Below are 25,301 nucleotides of genomic sequence, written 5' to 3'. Positions count from 1 at the left end.
GGACCTTTCTTGCTTTTTCAATGATCCAACAGATGTTGGCAACTTGATCTCTGGTTCCTCTGCCTTTTCTAAAACCAGCTTGAACATCTGGAAGTTCACTGTTCACATATTGCTAAAGCCTGGCTTAGGGAATTTTGAGCATTACTTTGCTAGCACGTGAGATGAGTGCAATTATGTGGTAGTTTGAGCATTCTTTGGCATTGCCTTTCTTTGGGATTGGAGTGAAAACTAACCTTTTCCAGTCCTGTGGCCACTGCTGAGTTTTCCAAATTTGCTGGCATATTGAGTGCAACACTTTCACAGCATCATCTTCCAGGATTTGAAATTGCTCAACTGAATTTCATCACCTCCACTGGCTCTGTTCGTAGTTATGCTTCCTGAGGCTCACTTGACTTCACATTCCAGGATGTCTGGCTCTAGGTGAGTGATCACACCATCGTGATTATCTGGGTTGTGAAGTTGTTTTTTTTTTTTTTTGTATAGTTCTTCTGTGTATTCTTGCCCTCTCTTCTTAATATCTTCTGCTTCTGCTAGGCCCATACCATTTCTGTCCTTTATTGTGCCCATCTTTGCACAAAAAATTCCCTTGGTATCTCTAAATTTCTTAAAGAGATGTCTAGTCTTTCCCATTCCATTGTTTTCCTCTATTTCTTTGCATTGATCACTGAGGAAGGCTTTCTTATCTCTGCTTGCTATTCTTTGGAACTCTGCATTTAAATGGGTATACCTTTCCTCTTCTCCTTTGCCTTTCACTTCTCTTCTTTTCATAGCTATTTGTAAGGCCTCCTCAGACAAACATTTTGCCTTTTTGCATTTCTTTTTCTTGGGGATGGTCTTGATCTCTACCTCCTGTACAATGTCAGGAACCTCCATCCATAGTTCTTCAGCCACTGTTTCTATCAGATCTAATCCCTTGAATCTATTTGTCACTTCCATGGTATAATCATAAGGGTTTTGATTTAGGTCATACCTGAATGGTCTAGTGGTATATATTATTTACATTATTTAATTTTGAAGAGACTTCAGATAGCTTAAAAAATGTTCATTACATAAAGTTTATCTCAAAGAATTAAATGAACCTGGGGCATTAAGAAGTCCTTTTGAGTTAAAGTGTTGCTGACTCAACTGGTTAGTTCTAAAGGATTAATTAAATTTTCACTAGCATGTACAGACACCCATGCCATTTGATTTCTACATATTTTGTATCTTTTAAAATATGTCTCTGATGTGTTTTCAAATTTTTATATTATCATATAGTTGAAGTTATTACTCCCTTGGTTATCTTTAATAAAAATAACATTCATGTTTACACTTTCCAATAATTTGTTTCCCTTGGTTTCATACTTCAAATTGAATTTTAAATTTTGTCTCTTCACTTTAAGTTCTTTTATGCATTAGAAAATGTTATATTTAACACCATATAATGTTTAAGTTATTCAATGCATTGCAATTTGGTTAATCCTTCACTCATTTGTGCTTGTTTGCTCAGTTGCTTCTGACTCTCTTTTACCCTAATGGACTGTAGCCCACCAGGCTTCTCTGTTCATGGGATTTTTCAGGCAAGAATACTGGAGTGGGTTGCCATGCGCTTCTCCAGGGGATTTCTGCAACCTGGGGATCTAACCCTATTCTGCACTTTCTGCATTGCAGGGGCTTCTTTACTGCTCAGCTAGTGGGGAAGCCCTCATTTATGCACATATGTGTTTTTAATATATTACTGCTGCTGCTAAGTCACTGCAGTCGTGTCCGACTGTATGCGACCCCATAGACAGCAGCCCACCAGGCTCCCCCATCCCTGGGACTCTCCAGGCAAGGACACTGGAGTGGGTTGCCATTTCCTTCTCCAATGCATGAACGTAAAAAGTGAAAGTGAAGTTGCTCAGTCGTGTCCAACCCTCAGCGACCCCATGGACTGCAGCCTATCAGGGTCCTCCATCCATGGGATTTTCCAGGCAAGAGTACTGGAGTGGGGTGCCATTGCCTTCTCCTAACATATTACTATTATTGTATAAATATTGCTACAATGAGACTCTCTCTATATAGATTTTCATGACATTAAAGTTTTACTATTTGAATTATTGCATCAAATTTATTAATTTAAATGCTGATCTTGGTCATCAAATCCAGAGATACCAAGGTTTTAATTTCTCTATAATTTGTGGTCACATTATATCCCTTTGTTTTGCACCACTAGTCTGAAAGAGGCAGAAAATCCCACTGTCATATCCCATTACGTTCTGCATAACTAAACGGATTTCAGCAAGAACAAGATAAGCTCATTTCTAGAATCTATCCCAGAACTAAGTAAGTGTAGAGTATCTTTTCTGCAGGGATGGTAGTTTTCTCTAGTAGTGTCCCAGTCACACTTAACACACATCTAGAACCTCATTTTGGATGCTCTGCTGTGAACTGGCCTTACTACATCCTAATCACACCCCACCCACATTACACAGCAGAGTGATTCAAGAAAATGCAACGTTAAGCCTCCTAAACATGTATGCTGCTGCTGCTGCTGCTGCTGCTGCTAAGTCGTCGCTTCAGTCATGTCTGACTCTGTGCAACCCCATAGACGGCAGCCCACAAGGCTCAGCCGTCCCTGGGATTCTCCAGTCAAGAACACTGGAGTGGGTTGCCATTTCCTTCTCCAATGAATGAAAGTGAAAAGTGAAAGTGAAAAGTGAAAGCGAAGTCGCTCAGTCCTGTCAGACTCTTTGAGACCCCCTGGACTGCAGCCTATTAGGCTCTTCCGTCCATGGGATTTTCAAGGCAAGAATACTGGAGTGGGTCGACATTGCCTTCTCCAACTAAACATGCATAAATCCCTTCAATTAAAGTTCTGCCAAATCATTTTCATGTTGAACATACAGACTAATTGTTAATACCCTATTCACTGTGCTAATGCAATTATTTGTGCAAATTACATTCTTCTTTATATTTTTCCTGAAAATTTCATATTCAGTAACAGGAAAGAAACATTTTCTCTATTGAAATGATAGCTAACATTAACTAGGATTGCACCACTATTTCAACATTCAACTTGATCTCCAATATCATTTTTTAAATTATTTTTGTGTATCATCTTCCATCTGCATTTTAGACATTAAGGTTATAGAAGGAGGAAATGGTGTATTTAACTCACAGGAACAATAAAACAATAAAACCAACAACTAAAACAATAAAACAACAGAACCATCATATTGAGTGAACTCTCCAAAAAAAATTTACTGTTTTTATGAGGAAACTATACTTTTTGAGAATTTCAGTAAAAAAATAGTTGCTTTCTCTATTATACCTTGCAAAATATTTTAATTCACTTCATCTAGGATTGAATCTGAAATCTTGTGCCCCTATCCTTTTTAAAATTAAAAACCAGAATATTTGCTTGAATTGTCCATTCGCTCCTGTTATATATTTGATGCTAGAACATGGTTTCTTCTAAATTAAAATCAGTAATAATTTTATTTGGGGGGGTATCATTTGATCATAAGAGTATGGCAGATACTAAAACAATCTCCCAAAACATGCTAATTTGAGGACACTACAGTCATTGGGAAAATAATCTAGATTTTCTTTAATTTTCAAATACAATGAAGCTAATCTATTCTCAATGAATAAGATGACTTATAGGCTGGCTTGAGGTAGAAATTCAGCACAGGAAAGCAGCTATTCCCTAGCACTGAAGTTAATTGGACTCCTACCCACAATTCACAGTGTGATAGTGAAAAGGTTACTGAGCTTCAGTAAAACGAAGACACTAATTTTTTCCCTTTAGCACTTCTGGAAGATTAAGCAAAAAAAAAATTTAATATAGAATACCTAGAAATATAGGTATTTAATAAGTCTTGTTGAGTGAATAAACTTTTTCTTCTTTGCCTTTTCAAAAAAAAAAAAAAAACTACTCTCTTGTAAATAAATACATCTCTATTTCAGAAAACACTGTACATTCAAATGAAAAATATATTAGCAAGACCTGGTCCATGACTTTGTCATTCAAGTATATTATTCAAACAGTAGTTCATTTATGAAACAGATATATATCAACTCTATACCCTGTACTAGGCACTATGAGGGGGTTTAGAGATAGAAACTTAAACTGGACACAATGGAACCCTCTCTTCACAATACTCTTAATCAAAATAAACATGTACACACACAGAAATAAATTCTCTTAAGCCTATATTAACAGAAATGTGAATTAACAATTGTTCTAAGATCTCTGCAGTTATACTGAGAAATTATAATTAATTGGATAAGGTAAGGGAAGTTGGCGGAGTTTCCTTTGAAAAAGTGTTCACCACAAGAAGACTGGAGGGTTGCCTGGAAGGGAAGGGAAAGCATCACTAGGGAAGGGATAGCATTGCTGGGAAAGGTTGAAGGCAGAACAAGAAGGGGATGACAGAGGATGAGGTGGCTGGATGGTACCACCGGCTCAGTGGATGTGAGTTTGAGCAAATTCCAGGAGAAAGTGAAGGACAGGAAGGCCTAGAGTGCTGCAGTTAACTGGGTCACAAAGAGCTGGATACAACTTAGGAACTTAACAAGGGAAGGGATATAGCTGTATGGTACATGCAAAGAGATTGTGATAGAAGGAAGCATGGAAATTTTCAGGTCAGTGTGGCTTGAGCATAGAATATGGCCTTGGAAGTAATGGAGGCTGTGGGCATGGAGTCAGTTATTTAGGTTCGTTTTGATGAGGTCCGTCTATACTAAGTCACTTCAGTCCTGCCAGACTCTTTGTGACGCTATGGACTATAGCCCACCAGAGCTATGCTAGGATTTTCCTATGCTAGGACTGAGCCTCCCAGGTAGTGCTGGTGGCTAAGAATCTGCTTGTTATTGCAGGAGACACAAGAGATGTATGTTCAATTCTTGGGTCAGGAAGATCCCTTAAAGTAGGAAATAGCACCTCACTTCAGTATTCCTGAGCAAATGCCATTGGCAGAGGAGCCTGGCAGGCCACAAGTTCATATGGCTGCAAAGAATCAGACACAACTGAGAGGTAGGATAATTTTTAGAATTTAGTAAAGACACAGACAAGAGATATTTAGTGTGAAAAAAATACAAGAAAAATAATATGTATCATATAAATGTAGAAGTAGTTATTCTAAACGTAAACTACCATTTTTTACCATCAAACTGCTTTTGACATTAATAAAGATCAGCTACCTTAGAGATGAAAATTAAAATACCTTGAAATGCTGGACAAATATGTGTATAAAATTAGAGTTGCAAGAGATTCAGGAAAGTACTTCAGAAATGACGAAGTCAGCAGGAGTTGGATATCAATATGCAATCTGCCCAGAAATTGCTGCCACTCTGAGGTCACTTGTCTGTATTTCTAAGCAGAGAGCTTAGACTCTTGGTCCCAAGAAGACAGGGAATAGGTCTTCTATACCAGCAAGTGGGAGCTTAAACTGAGACCTAAACATGAAAAAGGACACTCAAATATGAAGATGTGGATGGAGAAAAAATGTTCCCACCAACAGAAGTCAAGAAAGATGGTCAACCACTTCCAGGCCTCATGTGGCCATAAGAGGCACAGGAGTGTGCCAAGAACTGTTCAATACAAGCTGGTCCTCACAAGAACTAGGGAAGGCAAATAATGGAAAAATGGTAACTCAAGAAAATAACAACAATAACCAGGAGAAGATAAATAGACTTTAATTTAAAGAGCTATATTTGGCACAAAGGAGTGCATAAAAGTAGGTAGAAATATACAGAAATTTAAAATATGTATGTGCTAACAAATGACCTAAAAGAAAAAAAGTACAACAAAAATTTATGCAATTACAGGGAGAAGCTGAGCTAGCCTTGATTTTAACAGAAGATATAATAAGTTATCATTCATTAATTTTTCAATCAAATAAAAAGGAAATAGTATTTAAATGTGTGCCAGTTAAATGGCACAAATAATGATCTTGACCTATGAGCATTTCTATACCAAGACAGTAGAGAGTACTCATTCTTCTCTTACATAAATGGACTATTTATAAAAATTAATCACAGAGCATTCTCAATGAAGTTTAAAGAGAGTGCACAGAGCCACCTTTACAGAAGAAGAGATGTAGGTAAAAAATGAATAATCCATCAAAAAGTAGAAGCTCATGTAATACTGATAGATTACCACTGGAGTAAATTATTTATACAGTTTAAAAAAAATGTTTGGAACAAAACAGAGAGCTTGGACCATTGAGCCCATGACAGAGACCAAGAGTTGCATTTTTAAGATAATAATAGAAACATAGATCCTTTTTATTTTCACTGATAGATAGCCACACTGGGGCAGAGTCTACATCTTCTAGTTACTTTTCATTTAGGTGAGATCACATCAATACATAGGCTTTCTGGTCAGTGGGAACATAGCATTGGTGAGTTACCTTAGATCATGAGGATCAAGTTCATACCCTAGCAAAGATGATACAATCAAATACAAGCAGCTGAGTTTCCTAATACACTACAATACTAGCTTAACTGGGTGGCTTAAGTTCAGACTGTTACAAGAAAGATAAATAATCTTCTATTTATTATCACTTATATTTTTTGTTGCTATTTCACAGTCCAGTTTCTTTCCTAACCAGTATAGAACTCAAATTGATTTAAAAAATACAAAACAACTAACTCAGATATCTCAAGTTACTAGCTTTGCCTTTGAGAACTTAATATAAGTTATGTTTCACTCTTCATTTTAATTTCCAAATCTGGTCTGCATGTGAGTCAAGAGATATAAAATATATTTAGGTTTATTTAAAGTAACAGTTGACTTTCAAAACAATTTTTTATGCGTCACATTTAAAATTGTCCTTCCACACGTGTGCTGTTCAGATTCTAACAGGAAAAAAGACACCATCAGCCTCAAGAGCTCAGATGGTAAGGGCTGCTGACAATTTAACTACATTGTGATTTTCAGAAAAAGGTTTCTACATAGGACCAATGAGTTGACTTCCTTAAAATTACCTGATGTTAGTTACCACAGCCTTTGGGTGAAAGGATTTTTGCCTAATGCACACAGTATGAAAATGGCTTCTTCTGGCTTCCGATGCAATTGAACTTATAATTTACAAAGGAGAACCACAAACAGAAATAAAATATTCACATCCTCCCATCACAGAACCAAGAAGTTTCAAAAGCTTCCTCACAATAGCTGGTCTTTTGCTTATTCTAGTTGATACCCTCAATGGAAAGGGCATGGTATGTGGGCTGGAAAAGCTGTTCCTGCCAGGTTTTTGGCATTTAAAAGGATCTCCTAATGGCCTTCAAAAAGTAAGATTAATGATAACTTCCCAGGATTTTTATGGTTAAAAATGAAATATTTGAAAATTACTGGCAATATTATTTACATATATTATTTCCTTAATATTTCTTTAGTAACTATACATCATGTGTGAATGTCCTGTGTCAATTAGACTACCTAGAATCAAAGGTCTTCATCTTAAATTGTTTGATTATCCCATAGGGCACTACACAGTGTGTAATGGACTACTCACGTCCATCAAGTCAGTGATGCCATCCAGCCATCTCATCCTCTGTCGTCCCTTTCTCCTCTGCCCCCAATCCCTCCCAGCATCAGAGTCTTTTCCAATGAGTCAACTCTTCGCATGAGGTGGCCAAAGTACTGGAGCTTCAGCTTTAGCATCATTCCTTCCAAAGAAATCCCAGGGCTGATCTCCTTCAGAATGGACTGGTTGGATCTCCTTACAGTCCAAGGGACTCTCAAGAGTCTTCTCCAACACCACAGTTCAAACGCATCAATTCTTCGGCACTCAGCCTTCTTCACAGTTCAACTCTAACATCTATATATGACTACTGGAAAAACCATAGCCTTGACTAGACAGACCTTAGTCGGCAAAGTAATGTCTCTGCTTTTGAATATGCTATCTAGGTTGGTCATAACTTTTCTTCTAAGGAGTAAACGTCTTAATTTCATGGCTGCAGTCACCATCTGCAGTGATTTTGGAGCCCAAAAAAATAAAGTCTGACACTGCTTCCACTGTTTCCCCATCCATCCTTAGGAAAGAAATATAGTTTTACTTGTTTTTGCCTTTAAATATTCCTATAAATTCTCTAAGAAGCAAGTCTTGTCATAAAGCATTAAAACAACATGTAAATCTATCTATGTCTAGAAATATAAATTCCTGGTAAATGACTCTATACTAAATGAAATATGATTATCCATACATGAAGTCTCAGGAAAATTTATACATTAATTTTCCTAAATAATTTGTCAACATACTCTATTTTTAAATGAAAACTAAAATATGTTTATGAAATAAAAAAGGATAAATTAATAGTTGATTGATTTTCTGAAAACACTTGAAATAAAAGCTTGATGATACAGAAGGAATATCTTTGTATCTCTGGATGGAATACCTTAGGGCATTATCAGAAAACTGAATCCTTAAGGCTAAGGTGAACTTGCAGTTTTTGAACTGAAAGTTACTATTTAAGATCTACATTTTCAAATATACACTTCATTAGTATCCAATACTTTTATGAGTCCAAATTAAATCTTACTTCATAAAAATTTTAAGTACATATGCCTGGCATGATAATATAGTGAATAAAATATCTTAAATTGGTAAATAACAATGATTTTTCAATGTTTTGGCATAGAAATATAATTGCAAATACTACACCTGAAAATTCATATATTCATTTGTGCTGACACAAATGGGTTCAGCTATTAGAGTTGCAGGCTTTTTATCCTTTTAGGTTGATCAAAAATATAAAATAGAATTTACAAGTTGCTTAGTTATCAAAAATCTTCCTTTGACATTTGCTTTAATTGGTAAAAGGTCGTTTGGCAATAAGTTTAGGGACCACAGACCTGGACCATTTCGCAGGTGAAATGGTAAAAACATCTATTATTTTCTCAGCATCTTAAATTTTTCCTTTCAAATAACTATGGTTTAAAAATAACATTTTTGATGGCTTCCTCCATGGCAGACAATGCTCTAAAAATTTACACATATCATTTTATTTCTTACATTAACCTTATGAGGTACACATTAATAGGTCCTTTTTTATTTCTTACAATAATCTTATGTACACATTAGAAGGGGACAGTTAAATCATAATGAAGTTTATGGTATGTTTTTAATGTCACAAAGCTAATAAGAGAAGAAAACAGGATTTGTACCAAAACAAACAAACAAGCTATGACTGTCCAGAAATCATTTTTTCCAATGAATAAGTAATATACTACTTCTCCCAATACCATACAAACCCTCGGTAGAAATCGATATCGTATAACATATTTAAATAGCTGTAAATGAACATTTGGAAACTCCTGTAAAATTTTCTTTTTTTTTTTTTTTAATTTTTATTTTTACTTCATTTTGCTTTACAATACTGTATTGGTTTTGCCATACATTGACATGAATCAGCCACGGGTGTACATGAGTTCCCAATCCTGAACCCCCCTCCCACCCCATATCATCTCTCTAAATTCAGCTGTTTGATTTACAACCTATTTTGTAATGAGTTCCGTTTTAGTGCTTGAGGATGCTAACAATAAAACACTGTGGTCACTTGGCTCACATCAGAGGAAAACAGTTAAAATCCCCACATTTGGATCCAAATCTCTGCTCCACGTCTTACTCATCATAGAGCCCAAGGCTAATTCTTTAAACTTTTTACCTTGTTTTCCTCATCTGTAAAATGAGAACAATAGCAGAAAGATTAAGCGAGCTGACAGATGGAAAGTGGTTGGGAAAATGACTAACACACAGTATCCAGTCCGTAAGTACTTTTGTGTATACACTAGGGATACATGGGAGGGACAGGGGGCAGGAGGAGAAAGGGACGGCAGAGGATGAGATGGCTGGATGGTTTCACCAACTCAATGGACGTAAGTTTGAGAGAACTCCGGGAGTTTGTGATGGGCAGGGAGGCCTGGCATGCTGTGATTCATGGGGTCGCAAAGAGTCGGACATGACTGAGCGACTGATCTGATCTGATCTAAGGGATACATGTAATCTTACAAGATTCTCTCTGTGTGTATGTGTATATATATATGTGTGTGTGTGTGTGTGTGTGTGTGTGTGTGTTTTCATGACGTATAGACATGATGGACAGATAGAAGATGGAAGAGGGTGTGTTTGTACTACTAGATACAATTTTTCATGCTATTGCTTGGTCCTACAACATCCTCTTCCTGCTTCTTGTGTAACCCAGAAGTCAGGTTATTTATCCTGACCATCAAAACCCCACTTTTGCACATTCCAGGGCTTCTGGCAATTATAACGCTAGAACCAACATATCTTCAAGGTTAGAAGTATGCAGTTTTTTCATTCTCACTCATGGCTTTAAGTCAGTATTCATATTTAGTAATTTAAACCTGGGACTCATCTGCTTGTTGTTGCCCTATTCCTCAATATGCCATTCTAGGAATAAAATTCAATCCATCTCCTTCATTTCCACTCCCGAATTCCTTCAGTAATGAGTTATCTTTTCATATTACACATGGCTATTTCTATATTGCCCCAATCCATTCCTTCAACTGAAAATCCAGCATTCAAACAACGGTTGGTTCTCTTTGCATTGTCCTCATTTCTGCTAGATGTTTTCATTTGTTTGTTTTGTACGTACAGCACTCCAAGCATCTGATTCTAATTAGACCATCAGTTGACAGGTCCTCAGAGCCCAAACTTTCTCTTCAAAGTATTTATTTAGGGTATTTTCTAAACAGAATACCTCAGCATGATGAGGGAGTTTCTCATTGTCTGGCATGCTGCTGCTGCTAAGTCACTTCAGTCGTGTCTGACTCGGTGCAACCCCATAGACGGCAGCCTACCAGGCTCCACTGTCCGTGGGATTCTCCAGGCAAGAACACAGGAGTGGGTTGCCATTTCCTTCTCCAATGGATGAAAGTGAAAAGTGAAAGTGAAGTTGATCAGTCATGTCCGACTCTTGGCGACTCCATGGACTGCAGCTTACCAGGCTCCTCTGTCCATGGGGTTTTCCAGGAAAGAGTACTGGAGTGGGGTGCCATTGCCTTCTCCTTTCTGGCATGAGTGGGTGTGTTATAGAAAAATGTTTATGCTCCATGGAATAAGAATAGCTCTTCTCCCTTAACATCCAGCCCATTCCATATATTACTGATGTTCAATTATTGTACTGATTTTTTGAGCAAAATAATTAGAAGATGAACTCTCTTATCTGATGACAGTTCATTTAAGAAGCAATTAGAACTTTTTGGTACATATGTATAGAAAAAAAGAAAGAAGAGAAAAAAGTTTAACTTAATACTGGGATAACTCATATACTTTTAAATTACCCTGCCCTACTAAAGACCGCATTACTGCCACACTGTACATGGAACAGCATATTTACCACAAAAGTCCCACCTAACACTGCAATAATGAATGTTTTAAATGTGATGTTCTTTAGTAAACAAATTGAAGTCCATTCGTTTCATGAAACTGGTTCCAGCAAAGTATTCAGGCCAAAGCGATCTTTCTCAGGCTATTTGAAATCAAACTTGGGTTGAGCCTGGAATATTTTGAGTAGCTATAATATTCAAATCTCCTTTTAGAAGAAATGCCAGCCCTAATCGCCAGCCTTGGAAAGACTGTCCCATGTGTAAGAGAACTGCATTTCTGTTTGGGTAAAGTACAAGTTATGTTTCCAAACTTTCTGTTAACACAGCATTAACTTTGCCATCCTGGACATCTGTTATCTGGAGCATCTAAATTCCTTTTTAATCAGCAGCACAGGCACTCAAATGCTTGTCAAAAATTAAACCTTAAAAATCACAGTATTATTTGAGACATCTGATATTAATCAGTAAATCTAAGAAATCTTGTTAATAATCCCTCTCTTTAGTTTCTCTGAGGAATATAATTTGATTAACTCAGGTGCCTAAGCATATTTTCAGAAGTTATAATTTTATATTATTTATTCAGCTTATTGAAGAACAAGAAGTAATTTCCATCTGAAGAATGCATCTTTGATAAAAACCTGTGTGAAAGTGTTAGTTATGTGGCATATTCACTGATTCATCAATTACTTATTGTCTTTTGGGTCTGTATAAAGTGCTGTGATTGTTTTAGGAGCCAATAATAGAAAGGGATAAATGAGAATATGTTACTCTCAGAGTTCAACATAGAAACTGATGCATTGAAATAGGTACAACTCAATGCAATGGCATATTATTAGAAGTGAAAACCAAAATACTATGGGAATCAGAGCGATTATAGGACCTGAGCTTTTACTGAGAGACTGATGAAGAGTGAGTTGAGGATACGGGTAACTGGAGAATACACCCTAAAGAAAGAAGGATGCGCAAATGCGACCCAAAATACCAGGCAAGTTTAGAATGGTGCCATGCGTGACACCGTGCCATGCGTCATACACTCAGTCATGTGTGACTCCGTGTGACCCCATGGATGGTAGCCCGCCAGGCTCCTCTGTCCATGGAATTTTCCAGGCAAGAATACTGGAATGGGTTGTTGTGCCTTTCTCTAGGGGATCTTCCCAACCCAGGGATCAAACCCAGGTCTCCCACATTTAGAAATGTTAGGTAGATATTTAATTTGGACAGAAGCTGTTTCCTAAAATTCATTTCTTGGAGGACTGCTGTCTCTGGAATAAATATTTGTATTATCTGCTAAAGCATGTAAAATGGGGTTAAGGGGCAGGTTTCTAACTGGTTCAAAGAGACCAAATCATTAAAATGCTCCATGGTTTTGGCAATCAGAGAAATACCTCCTGCTCAGTCCCATATAATGCTCTAATATGCTTTAATATAGATCTTTTTGTCTAAATATTAATATTTTTTCCTGAAATTGCCTAAAAGATTAGTGTGTATCCATTAAGAAGAATAGGCATATACCATAGAGGAAATTCTATTTAAATTGAGAGTTTTCTATCATTTGGGCTTTTCATAAAATATTTGTGTGTTTAATTCACAAGCAGAGCCCTAGAGACAACTAAGTTTTTCCTGTTTTGACTGCATCCTGCATTTTAAGAATGGCTATTTGAGCTAATATATGTTTATCAGATACACATTTATTGAGAAAATTACTCCAAATCAGCAAACCCTCAATTTCCATTCCCTGAAAAGAACATCTGTTTAGGTCTTTAGAAAATAATGTAAGTAACCAGTTATACAATGTAGATTACAAGAAGCTATAGCGTGCTTTGTCCCCAAAACGTAGAATAGTAAATAAAGGTCTAAAAATCATACCATTCTTTCAATCCACCCTCATCACCTTCTCCCTATAATGTGAGAGCTCTAATACTTTATTGATGTTAAGTGCTTTACAGAGATTTTTGTTGTTGTTCTTAAAATTTATACTTCACTGGGTATTTATTCAAGGAATAAATGTTAAAATTTTAAAAGGATTATACATATTAGTTCCTTAATTTAAATTTATATGATATTTTGTAGTGAATAATGCAAGCCTTTAGTTATTGTGAGTTGATCTATAGACTCCTGGGATATCATTCTGGAAGGAGTATCTTTATTTTGCTAGGTCATTGACCACCAGACAATCTAATAACATAAGTTGTGATGGGAGATTTTAGAGAGTACATATATTAACCCAAACTTTTGGGAGAGGTTAGAGACTAAAGGTCATGCAAGCAGCTTGTATGTGTGAAGCTCCACCTGAAATTCTAGACATCAAAAGCTTGGGTGCTCTTCTTTGGTTTGCAATATTCTCTGCATATTTTCAAATGTTATGGTTGAGAGGAGGTAAAGCATTCTGATGCTCCAGACAGAAGATGGCTGGAAGATTTGTTTGTAGACCCCTCGTGCATGCATGCCAAGTCACTTTATCACTGTCCAACTCTTTGTGACCCTATGGACTGTAGCCCACCAGGCTCTTCTGTCCATGGGATTTTCCAGGCAAGAATATTGGAGAGTGTTGCCTTGCACTCCTCCAGGTGATCTTCCTGATGCAGGGATCAAAATATGTCTCTTATGTCTCCTGCATTGGCAAGCATGTTCTTTATCACTATGGTCCCTCCCGGTCCTGCCCTATAAGTTTCTTCCCTTGGCTGAATTTAATTGGTATCCTTTCATTATAATGCTTTGTAAATGTAAATATATTTCTTTCATTGAGCCCTGTGAGTTGTTCCAGTGACCTATCAAACCAGTGAATTATGGTTGTTGGAACTCTCAAATTTGTAGCCAGCTGATTGGAAGTGAAAGTGATCCTGAGATGCCCCACCCCCAATCTTGAGGTTGAATTGAGTCTTGTGGAGACTGTTCCCTCAGCCTGGTGTCATAAAACTTTCCTCTCTGTGACCACAATTTCTTTTCTTACTTTGCTCAGTGCAGGAGGAAGCAGGCATTTAGATACCTTTCTTGAGGGAGACAACAAAAAGGAATAATTTAGAGTTCCTTAAATAATGTGCACTATTTCACTTTAAAGACTTAGCTGACTCTACATGGTTTCCAGAAAGATTTTAGATTCTTGCCTCCCCTACTTATTAGCTGTGTGGCCTTGGACTTGAGAATCCATTTGTCTCATACTTGGTTTCCAAATTCATATCCATATGATGCAATATTATCATCAATTTCAAAGAACTTTTGTGGGTCTTAAATGATGTAATGTCTACCAACACAAGAGTCTTATTACTTCTGTTAACTGCAGGAGGTGGCCTCCCATTCTGATAAAACACCTTCTTTGATTGTATCCCTTCTTCTTTCCTTTCTTGAATGGGAAGAAACAGCTGCAGGTCGCAACTTCCTCTAGTAACTCAGATCATGGAATAATAGAGAGGAGCTGAAATAATTAGTTCTCACCCAACACATGTCTACAACTTGTACTTATAATGGATATTTTCTTTCTTTAAATAGAAAACGATTATTAAAGAGATATCTGTACTTAGTGTTTATCGCAGCATTATTTACAATAACCAAGATATGGAAATGACTCAAGTGTCCACTGACAGATGAATGAATAAAGAAGCTGCAATAACCATACATATATATACATATACATGCATACATATGACAATAATTCCATTGAATATTATTCAATCATAAAAGAGGAAACCCTGCCCTTTTTAACAAATGAATGGACATTGAGAGCATGATGCTAAGTGAAATATGTCAGATAGAGAAAGACAGACACTGAATGATCTCATTTATATTAGAAACAAAACAAAACCCCAAAACCAACTCAGAGGAAAAGAGATCAGATTTGTGATTACCAGAGGTAGGGGGTGGTGGTGAATTTTGAGGGAATTGGATGAAAGTGGTAAAAAGGAACAAACATCCAGTTATAAGATAAATACTGGGGAGGTAACGTACAATATTGTATGTCAAGGCTGTATATTGTCACCCTGCTTATTTAAATTATATGCAGAGTACATCATGAGAAATGGTGGACTGGATGAAGCACAAGCTGGAATCAAGATTGCCGGAAGAAATATCAGTAACCTCAGAATGCAAATGACGCCTCCCTTATGGCAGAAAGCGAAGAAGACCTAAAAAGCCTCTTGATGAAAGTGAAAGAGGAGAGTGAAAAAGTTGGCTTAAAGCTCAACATTCAGAAAACTAAAATCATGGCATCTGGTCCCAACACTTCATGGCAAATAGATGGGAAACAGTGAAACAGTGGAAACAGTGTCAGACTTTATTTTTTGGAACTCCAAAATCACTGCAGATGGTGATTGCAGCCATGAAATTAAAAGAAGCTTACTCCTTGGAAGAAAAGTTATGACCAACCTAGAGAGTATATTGAAAAGCAGAGATATTACTTTGCAACAAAGGTCTGTCTAGTCAAGCCTATGGTTTTTCCAGTGGTCATGTATAGATGTAAGAGTTGGACTGTGAAGAAAGCTGAGCACCAAAGAATTAATGCTTTTGAACTGTGGTGTTGGAGAAGACTCTTGAGAGTCCCTTGGACTGCAAGGAGATCCAACCAGTCCATCCTAAAGGAGATCAGCCCTGGGTGATCATTGGAAGGACTGATTCTAAAGCTGAAACTCTGGTACCTTGGCCACCTCATGCGAAGAGCTGACTCATTGGAAAAAATCCTGATTCTGGGAGGGATTAGGGGCAGGAGAAGAAAGGGATGACAGAGGATGAGATGGCTGGATGGCATCACTGACTCGATGGACCTGAGTTTGAGTGAACTCTGGGAGTTGGTGATGGACAGGGAGGCTTGGCGTGCTGCGATTCATGGGGTTGCAAAGAGTCGGACACGACTGAGCGACTGAACTGAACTGAACTGAACTGAACATACAATATGAAGAGTATAGTTAACAATGCCTTATTGTTTACTGGGAAACTGCTAAGAGAAGAAATCATAACAGCTTTTATTGCAAATAAAAACCCTTATTTGGTATCTATACAATATTGTGGATGTTAGCCAAACTTATTGTGATTATCATTTCACATTAAATGTAAATAAAGTCATTATACTATACACTCTAAACTTATTCAGTGCTGTGGGTTAATTATATCTCACTAAAACTAAACACAAATAAAATTTAAATAAATCATGAAAATATACATAGGAACATTGTGTGCAATATTCAGAAAATTTACATACTAGGATTAAATACTTGTAACTTTAAAAAATTATCTCATAAATGTTTCAAGTTAAATAGGGATGCATTTAATATATAACAGGTTAAATTACTCTCTTCTGAGAAAATACACTAATACATTTAACAAAACTTGACCTCATAATGAAAATATCATACTATATTTATCAATATTCCTATTACCATGTAAATACACATTTATATCCCCAATGCAATTGCAAAATAATTATCTTTCTTAGAAAAGTATATGTCCTTTCTTAGATTTCACAACTTTGCTGTTATCTTAACAGATAAAAGCCTATCTTTTATACCTAGTAAGATTTTTCATACTCTTTATGAGCACTTTTAATTTCACAACTTCTTCAACCCTAAAATACCTTTTTATGTTAATGTTTTTTAAAAGCAAGATACATCATATATTTAAACGTTTATTGGACAAACCCCTCCCATGAGGGCAGTTACTCAGTTCTCTGTGCTTCTCCCAATGTTCTGTGCATACTTTAGACTTCAGCTTTTTTGCTCTGCATGTCAACAATACGCTTATTTGGTGTTTCCTGTAATAGACAGCAGGCTGGTTGAGTGCTAGAGCTTCATCTGAGAGACACTGGCTTCACTGAATCTTCTCAGGGCCATGTGGGCTCAAAGAAGCATAGCAGCCTCTCAACTTCACTTTCAACAACACCTTATTTTTTTTTAAATTAATTTTATTAGAGTATAGCTGATTTACAATACTGCATTAGTTTCTGCTATACAATAAAGTGAATCAGCTATATATGCTTACAAATATCTCCTCTCTTTTGGACTTCCTTCCCATTTAAGTCACGACAAAGCATTGAGTAGAGATCCTGTGCTCTACAGTAAGCTCTCATTAGTTGCCTATTTTGTATATAGCATCAATAGTGTATATATGTCAGTCTCTCGGTTCATCCCCTCACCCTCAACAAAAACACTTCAGATGCTGAGACAATGCCGTTTGTGTGTGTTTCTCCATCCATGCGCTGCTGCCTCTCCACGAGCATTTATGGAGAATCAGGTGAAATGGAATGGAATGACTTTTGTGACATCTCCAAAATGAGTCTTCTGTGGACAGGTTTTTTAGAGACACATGCCCATCACCCTTTGTCTTATGATTATACCCTTGAGCGTTTTCTCTCACCATTTTGATACTATTGGAGCATGCATCATAAAATCTACCCAGTTGGGCGCTACTTATTTATTTGTTTCTCTCCTGCCCTAGGAGCTCCCAGAAGCCGCTAATATATGTTGTGCATCCCTGAATCCCCAGCAACAATGACACTGCCTGACATGGGATATGGGATCAGTATGATTTTGTCTTATACATAACCTGAAACATGGAGACGTGTGTTTGTGTGTGTGTGTGCTGGTATCTCGCACATCTTTAAGCTACTCCACTTCTTGCAGTCTCACATGAAGCCATGTTATGACACCTCTGTTTTAAAATCATTCTTTGTTTCAAAGATCATGGTCTTTAACAATAAATAAGTGATGTTTCCTTAAATATATACAGTCAAAATACACAATAACTCACCCCTATATTTTCAACTGTAACTATGAAAAATAATGTATAATGTCATCAATCCGAAGTCAAGGCAGGATCAAGAGCTTGCAATTGATTTAAATATTCACAAATTCAAGTGAAACACACATTTTGCAGTTAAATTAGGTAAAATATATCCACCCAGATGCCTTGCCAAATATGAGTACGCATAGCTGCAGTCTTTAGCAACTGCGTACATATGTCCCCTTGAAGCAGATGTATATCCATATTCACTCAGGAAATAGTGCGTACTTGCATACCAAGTTTAAAAGAAGAATGAGTGTGCAGATGAAAATAACTGCTCTCTAAGGGAAAACTCTAAAACTGATGCTAGATTAGTGTTTTTACCCATATGTGTTTATACACCTTGAGTCACATATGAGCAAAGTGTATAATTCTGGTGTTTCTATTCCTGTTGCATCATTCTGGCAGAGAGTTATTGTAAAATATCACCCTAAGTGAAGCTGCATTTCACTGGGGCATCCCTTAAATATAGCTTGTAAACACTGAAAAGCACTTTGTATTTGAGGGACCATATAATTCAACATGTCTCTATAGTAACTCTAAGGAAGATCAGAAAATATAATGCTACTGTAAAGAAGATAATTGCTAATTCTTTCCTCTAAAAGGTTTATAAGACTTTCATTCTATAGCCTCTTTTATTATTACAAATGCTAGACATATTCATTGGAGAACATTTCAAAATTTCACAAAGGTACAAAAGGTAGAAAGGGGTTGGATATAAAATAAATAAATTCACATGCTTCCCACAGCCCTCAATCACATCCACATAACTATATCAGTTTTTCACAAAGTATTATATTTGTGAGAAAAGTAGGAAGTAGAAAGAACTACTATTAGATTATAGGTCTGTTTGACTGTCTGTAAACTGCCCAAGACAACAGAAGAGAGAGGATTAGTTAAAAAATGTTAATCCCAACCTGGGCCTGCGAGTGGATAAAGGAAGCATCTATAGGAATATTCAAACTAGAGCAGCAGTTCAGTCAGGGGCTAAGAGCTAAGGTGGCCGTGAAGGCCCAGCGGACAGATAGCACAGCCACTGTCCCTCACCCTCGTTAAAGACCTGAGACTTTAGGACACTTCTTGGCATAGTCATCATTCCTGGTATCTTTGTAGCCCCCAGTGTTGATTATAAACTTCGAGATGCTAACTCAAGAAAGGTCATTTTTTTTCCTCCCTATTTCTGAAATATGGGGTAATTACAAGTGGGAAAAGGAAAGAGATTTAGAATTGGTAAGTGAGTTTAGGGATAGTTTCCTCTGGTTTCTTGAAATACAGTTTCTGGAAAAGAAATCTGACAAAGAATTAAAATAACCATACTCTCAGTTCATGAGGTGATAATAATAAGTAAATGTACTATGTTTTGAGAACATTTCTCAGCTATTGGGTCTTCCTTGTTGGCTCAGATGTTAAAGAGTCTGCCTGCAATGCAAGAGACCTGGGTTCAAACCCTGGGTCAGAAAGATTTCCTGGAGAAGGGAATGGCAACCCACTCCAGTATTCTTGCTTGGAGAATTCCATGGACAGAGCAACCTGACTGGCTGCAGTCCATGAGGTCACAAAGAGTAGGGCATGACTGGGCAACTAATACTTTCACTCTTTCAATTATTTATGACTATCCTCTCCTCAATTCTCACAACTTGAGCAATATATCCTACTATTTTGTCCATTTCACAGTTGAATAAACTGAGGCACACAAAAGTTATGTAAGCTTTTTGGCACCACAGAGGTAGCAACAACCAAAGATAGACTATATGCTCAGGCACTCTGGAACTGGGGTCTCAATTCATAATCATTGCAATAGAGAATTTAGAATTATTTATTGTTAACATGTTATTTCATATTTTCCCCCAAAATTGCATTTTGATGTCACTACAAATTCTTTAAAACAGAATTATCAAATTATATGGCTGCATAATGGTCCATCTTTAACTAATCATTCTTCTATTTTTAGATTGTTTCTAGACTCTTGACTGAACTGAACTGAGACTCTTGAGAGTCGTTTGGACAGCAAGGAGATCAAACCAGTCAGTCCTAAAGGAAATCAGCACTGAATGTTCACTGGAAGGGCTGATGCTGAAGCTGAATCTTCACTCCTTTGGTCACGTGATGCAAAGAGCCCACACACAGGAAAAGATCCTGATGCTGGGCAAGACTGAGGGCAGGAGAGAGAAGGGGGTGACAGAAGATGAGATGGTTGGATGGCATCATCGACTCAGTGGACATGAGTATGAGCAAACACTGAGAGATAGTGAAGGACAGGGAACCCTTGCGAGTTGCAGTCTATGGGGTCACAAAGAATCGGACATGACTAGTAACTAACAACAAAAACAAACCACAAATTCAGCTGTGTTATTGCCAGAATAGTGACAAAAATAAATAACATTTTACTACGAAAAAAAAAATAACTGAGTTGCAATTTAAAAAGAAATCATATATTTTCAAATTGCTTCCCAATAGAACTTTACCATTTTTATCAGAAGCTTATAAGAATACTCAACTCAGTATACTCTCAGTAATATACACCATTACCAGCTTAATTTTAGTCTGTTGAGATTTTGTGGTCTTTAAGATAGTTCTCAGGTATATATGAAGACTTCTGATTGTTTCCATGAAGTAAAACAGTAAAACAGAAAAGAAATTCTAGATCTGAATGCAATTCTTACAATTGTTAACTGTTTGATATCAAACATAAATTATCTTTCAGCTTCAGTTTCTCACCTATCCAAAAAGTCTGTGACCTGAAACCTATAATTGAGTGGCTTCTGATTAAAGAAAATGTAATAAAACACTATGTGAGCACACTTTGTCAGCTGTCAAGTGCTATCTAAGCTTATGCTGCTAGTTGTTGATTACATAAAGAACGGATGAATTAATCATACATTTTATGGTGTTTTGAAACATCATATGCTTTATTATGGTGCAGAAGGGCTTCCCTGGTGTCTCAGTGGTTAAAAAAAAAAAAAAATCCACCTGCCAATGCAGGAGACATGAGTTTGATCCTTGTTTGGGGAAGATCTCCCATAGAAAGAAACAGCAAATCACTCCAGTATCCTTGCCTGGAAAATTCCACGGACAGAAGGGCCTTTCAGGCTATAGTCTATGGAATCACACAGAGTGTTAGACATGACTTGACTAAACAGCAAGAACCACATGGTGCAGGAAACTCTGAAGACACCATTACCATTTATTGTATCCATGATCGCTTTGAAACTAACACAACTCAATCTTTCTTTAATCCTTAACTGTGACCTATTTATTTTGTATGAATTTAATGAAATTATATGCCAAATCTACAATATATGTTTCAAAAAATAACATTAATAGATATATATTCTTTAGGGTCATGAGGCAGACAGAATAAGATCCATAGATTTGATTCTCTTTTAAGGCATAAAGACATATTTTATAGCATACACTCATTTCAGATATGATTTTTTAATCTTTATTTTTCAGTAGAATTCATTTTGTATTGGGATATAGCCAATTAATAACGTTTTGATAGTTTCAGGTGAACAGTGAAGGGATATATATATATACCCATTTTACCACAAACTCCCCTCCCATCTAGCCTGCCTCATACCGTTGAGGAGAGTTCCATGTGTTATACAGTAGGTCCTTGTTGGTTATCCATTTTATAAATAGCAGTGTGTACATGTCCTCCCCAAACTGTCTATCTCTTCTTCCTATTCATCCCCCTGGTAACCATAAGGAGACTTATTTTTTAAAGCAATTTTAGGTTCACAGCAAAACTGAGCAGAAAGTAGGGAGTTTTCATTTATCTCCACTCACCACTCCCTCTAACATAGCCTCCCTACTATCAACATTCCTCAGCAGTACATTTACTAAAAATTGATGAACCTAGGTTGACACAACATTATCACCCAAAGGTCATGGTTTCACTAGGCTCACTCTTGGTTTTGTATATTCTGTGGGTTTAAAAAAATGTAAAATAACATTTGTATACCTTTATAGGATCATATGGCAAGATTTTCAGTGCCCTAAAAATCCTCTTTACTTGGGCTGTTTATCAATCCTTCATCTCCAAACCTGGCAACTACATTTGTTTTTATTGCTTCCACACTTTTGCTTTTTCCAGAATACAATATTTAGTGTCATGTGGTGTGTAGCCTTTTCAGATCATCTTTTTTCACTTAGTAATACATATATTTAAGTTTCCTCCATGGATTTGAAGGGCTTTATAGCTCATTTCTTTTTAGCACTAAATCATATTCCATCATCCAGATGTATCATAGTATATTTATCCATTCACCTACTGAGGGGCATCTTGGTTATTTCCAGGTATTGGGAATTCTAAATAAAGCTGCTCTAAAAATCCATGTACAGGTTTTTGTGTAAATATAACTGTTCAGCTCCTTTGGGTAAATACCAAAGAACACCATTGCTAGATCATATGGTAATAGTATGATTAGTTTTGTAAGAAACTGAAAACTGTCTTTCCAAAGTAGCTGTACCACTTTGCATTCCCACCAGTAATGAATCAGAGTTCTGTTGCTCCATATTATCACTGGTATTTAGTGCTGCCAATGTTTTGGGTTTTGGCCATTCTACTAGATATATCGTAATTTTAGATATGATATTTTTGTAACAGACAGCAGTTCAAAGTTCAAGGGTTTTGGGTTTATTTCACTAAAATTGAACAGATTTTTCAAGAGATTTATTATTCAAATGCTCTCAGAACAAAAAAGAACTTCTGACCTTTATTCTAAACGTAGTACAAATAGGACCTATAGTGACTGCTGGAGCAGTAAGTTATGTATGCAAATAAAAACTAAAACAAATGCTAATTCATTGCTTTCTTTTATAAGCTTCTTAATCTCTTAAAATATATATGATCATTGGCCTTCCATTTTTATCTTGGTCAGCTGTGTTACAGTAAGTTAACCAGAAACTTGCAATATAGAATACTTAATGGACAACACCTTGAATAGGTCTTTCATAATGGTTTCTGTTCAGTACTAATTACAAAGAAACATTAAATAGAATATGGGTTGTTTATATGATTTAACTGTTGATCAGTCTATTTTAGTATATCTTTTCTTAATAACTATCTCCAAGAGGAAAATTGGAGAATTCAAATTATGATTCCTATTTCTTTTTTATTATTAGTTAAAAAAAATAAGATAGTAACACTTAGTTTATTTAGAACTGTAACTCATCCTGCTAGACAAGACAGGACAATTAGAACACTATTTACTACATCCATTACATATAAGCAATTTTGTAATTTATTTATATATGATATTATTTATCTAGTCAGCAGCCATTTCGAGTTACCACATATTTACCATCTCAGGGCTTGTTGTTTCTTTAAATAACTGTGAAATATGATATATGCTCTAGTATTCCTTTAGAAGAATAATCTAGGGTTAAGATTATATCTTCTGATAATCACTTCCTTTCTATTTTGTCTGAAAGTGAATTGATTTCACCTTTCAACTTTGTCAAGAATTTTATATTGGCTACTTTTAATTTCTTTCATCACACTGAAGACATTTCATGGTCTTCTGGCCTCTATTATTTTTTTGTAGCAACCAATTCTCAATTGTTCCTCTGAAAAGAGTATATCATTTCCTTATGCAGTTTTTTTTTTTTACTATCTTTTACACTTTTTATCTGTAATCTTACATTGCTACTAGTAGTTGTATAATTACAAATTATATTGCATTTATTCTGTTGAAAAGTTGTCAAATTTTTTAATCTATAAATATCTGTCTCATTCATTTCTAATAAATCTCAGCCATAATCATTTTAAATATAACTTCTGCTTCATTACTTTTCTTATCTCTTTATAAGACTCTAAATAACTATATATGTTCTAATTCAATTTTTAACAGTTTATATATCACACTTTTAAAAATTGCTTTGGATTTTTGTGCTTCTTTGACCCATAGCATCTCCCTCATTAATTCTCCCTTTATCTTATATACTCTGATTTTAAACCCACTGATTGGGTTCTCAGTTCCAGTTATTGCATTTTTTATCAATTCTAGTAATTTTATTTGGTGCCTTTATTATTCTATTTAGTAACTATATTATGTAATTTTGTGTGTGTCCCAGTTATCTGCCAAAATTTTAAATCCTGATATTTACCATTTGAGTAGGATAGATCATTATTTAAATTGATGATGATTCTGTTCATCAAGAAGTTTTCTGAATTGCCTTCAATTGTCATTTCTTTTTTTTTTATCCTTTATGCTGTCTTATCTTTTCAGCTGCTTCATTAATTTTTATCTTATATGAGATCTTTTATTTATAAAACTGTTGGTAGTAATACTTGAAGTCTGCTACTGCTGCTAAGTTACTTCAGTCATGTCCGACTCTGTATGATTCCATAGATGGCAGCCCACCAGGCTCCCCTGTCCCTAGGATCCTCCAGGCAAGAACACTGGAATGGGTTGCCATTTCCTTCTCCAATGCATGAAAGTGAGAAGTGAAAGTGAAGTCGCTCAGTCATGTACGACTCTCAGCGACCCCATGGACTGCAGCCTACCAGGCTCCTCCATCCATGGGATTTTCCAGGCAAGAGTACTGGAGTGGGGTGCCATTGCCTTCTCCGACTACCAGAATATTAAATTATTCCAGATAAGATTTGCCTTTGCTCTTTGTAGACATCTGGAGGCAATAACCATCTGGGATCAGTTTAACACAGGATGTATGAATTGTAGGATTATTGGCAACTGGGGACAAATAAATATTTGTCTTGGGAGACTATTCTATGTTTTTTAGGGGATTGAGCAACCTTCCTGGTCTCTGCTCATTAGAAAAATACAGCAGCTCCTTTTCCCTGGTTGCAACAGCCATAAATATCTCAAGTCACTGCCAAATGTTCCTTGAAGGAAAAAATCACCACCAGTTGAGATTCACTGGCTTAACCCAGTTTCAGGAAATGAGGTCCACTGGCACTCACACAATGATTGAAGTCATGCTAGAGTTCACGTGATGACTCTTTTACTGATTCCAGTCTTAAATCTAAGGTATAGTTCTTCAGGGTCCCCATCCAAAGTTTAGATTTTTACCACAGTCTGAAATATGGTGTGATCCAAGTTCTACTTTTGCTTTCCTTAGGATGTAAGGTGACATTGCATCATTTGCTCTCCCAGCCTCTTCTTCTGAATCAGTAAATATCCCCCAGGTAAAGCCTTCCCAAATGATGGGTTCTCTAAATTTCAGACTAGCTCTCTGTATGAATCTTATA

At 36.4% G+C, this 25,301-nt stretch overlaps 1 protein-coding gene across 3 annotated transcripts in view; it reads right to left on the bottom strand.

Moving 5' to 3' along the window:
* CDH12 (cadherin 12) overlaps positions 1 to 25,301 on the bottom strand; it is a 1,193,930-nt gene that overhangs the window by 995,841 nt on the left and 172,788 nt on the right. The window lies entirely within an intron of this gene.

The sequence above is a fragment of the Ovis canadensis genome, chromosome 16 (genome assembly GCF_042477335.2).
Source record: "Ovis canadensis isolate MfBH-ARS-UI-01 breed Bighorn chromosome 16, ARS-UI_OviCan_v2, whole genome shotgun sequence".
NCBI classification, from domain to species: domain Eukaryota; kingdom Metazoa; phylum Chordata; class Mammalia; order Artiodactyla; family Bovidae; genus Ovis; species Ovis canadensis.
The sequence above is the reverse complement of the archived record's forward strand: the minus strand, read 5'-3'. Positions and strand labels throughout refer to the sequence as shown.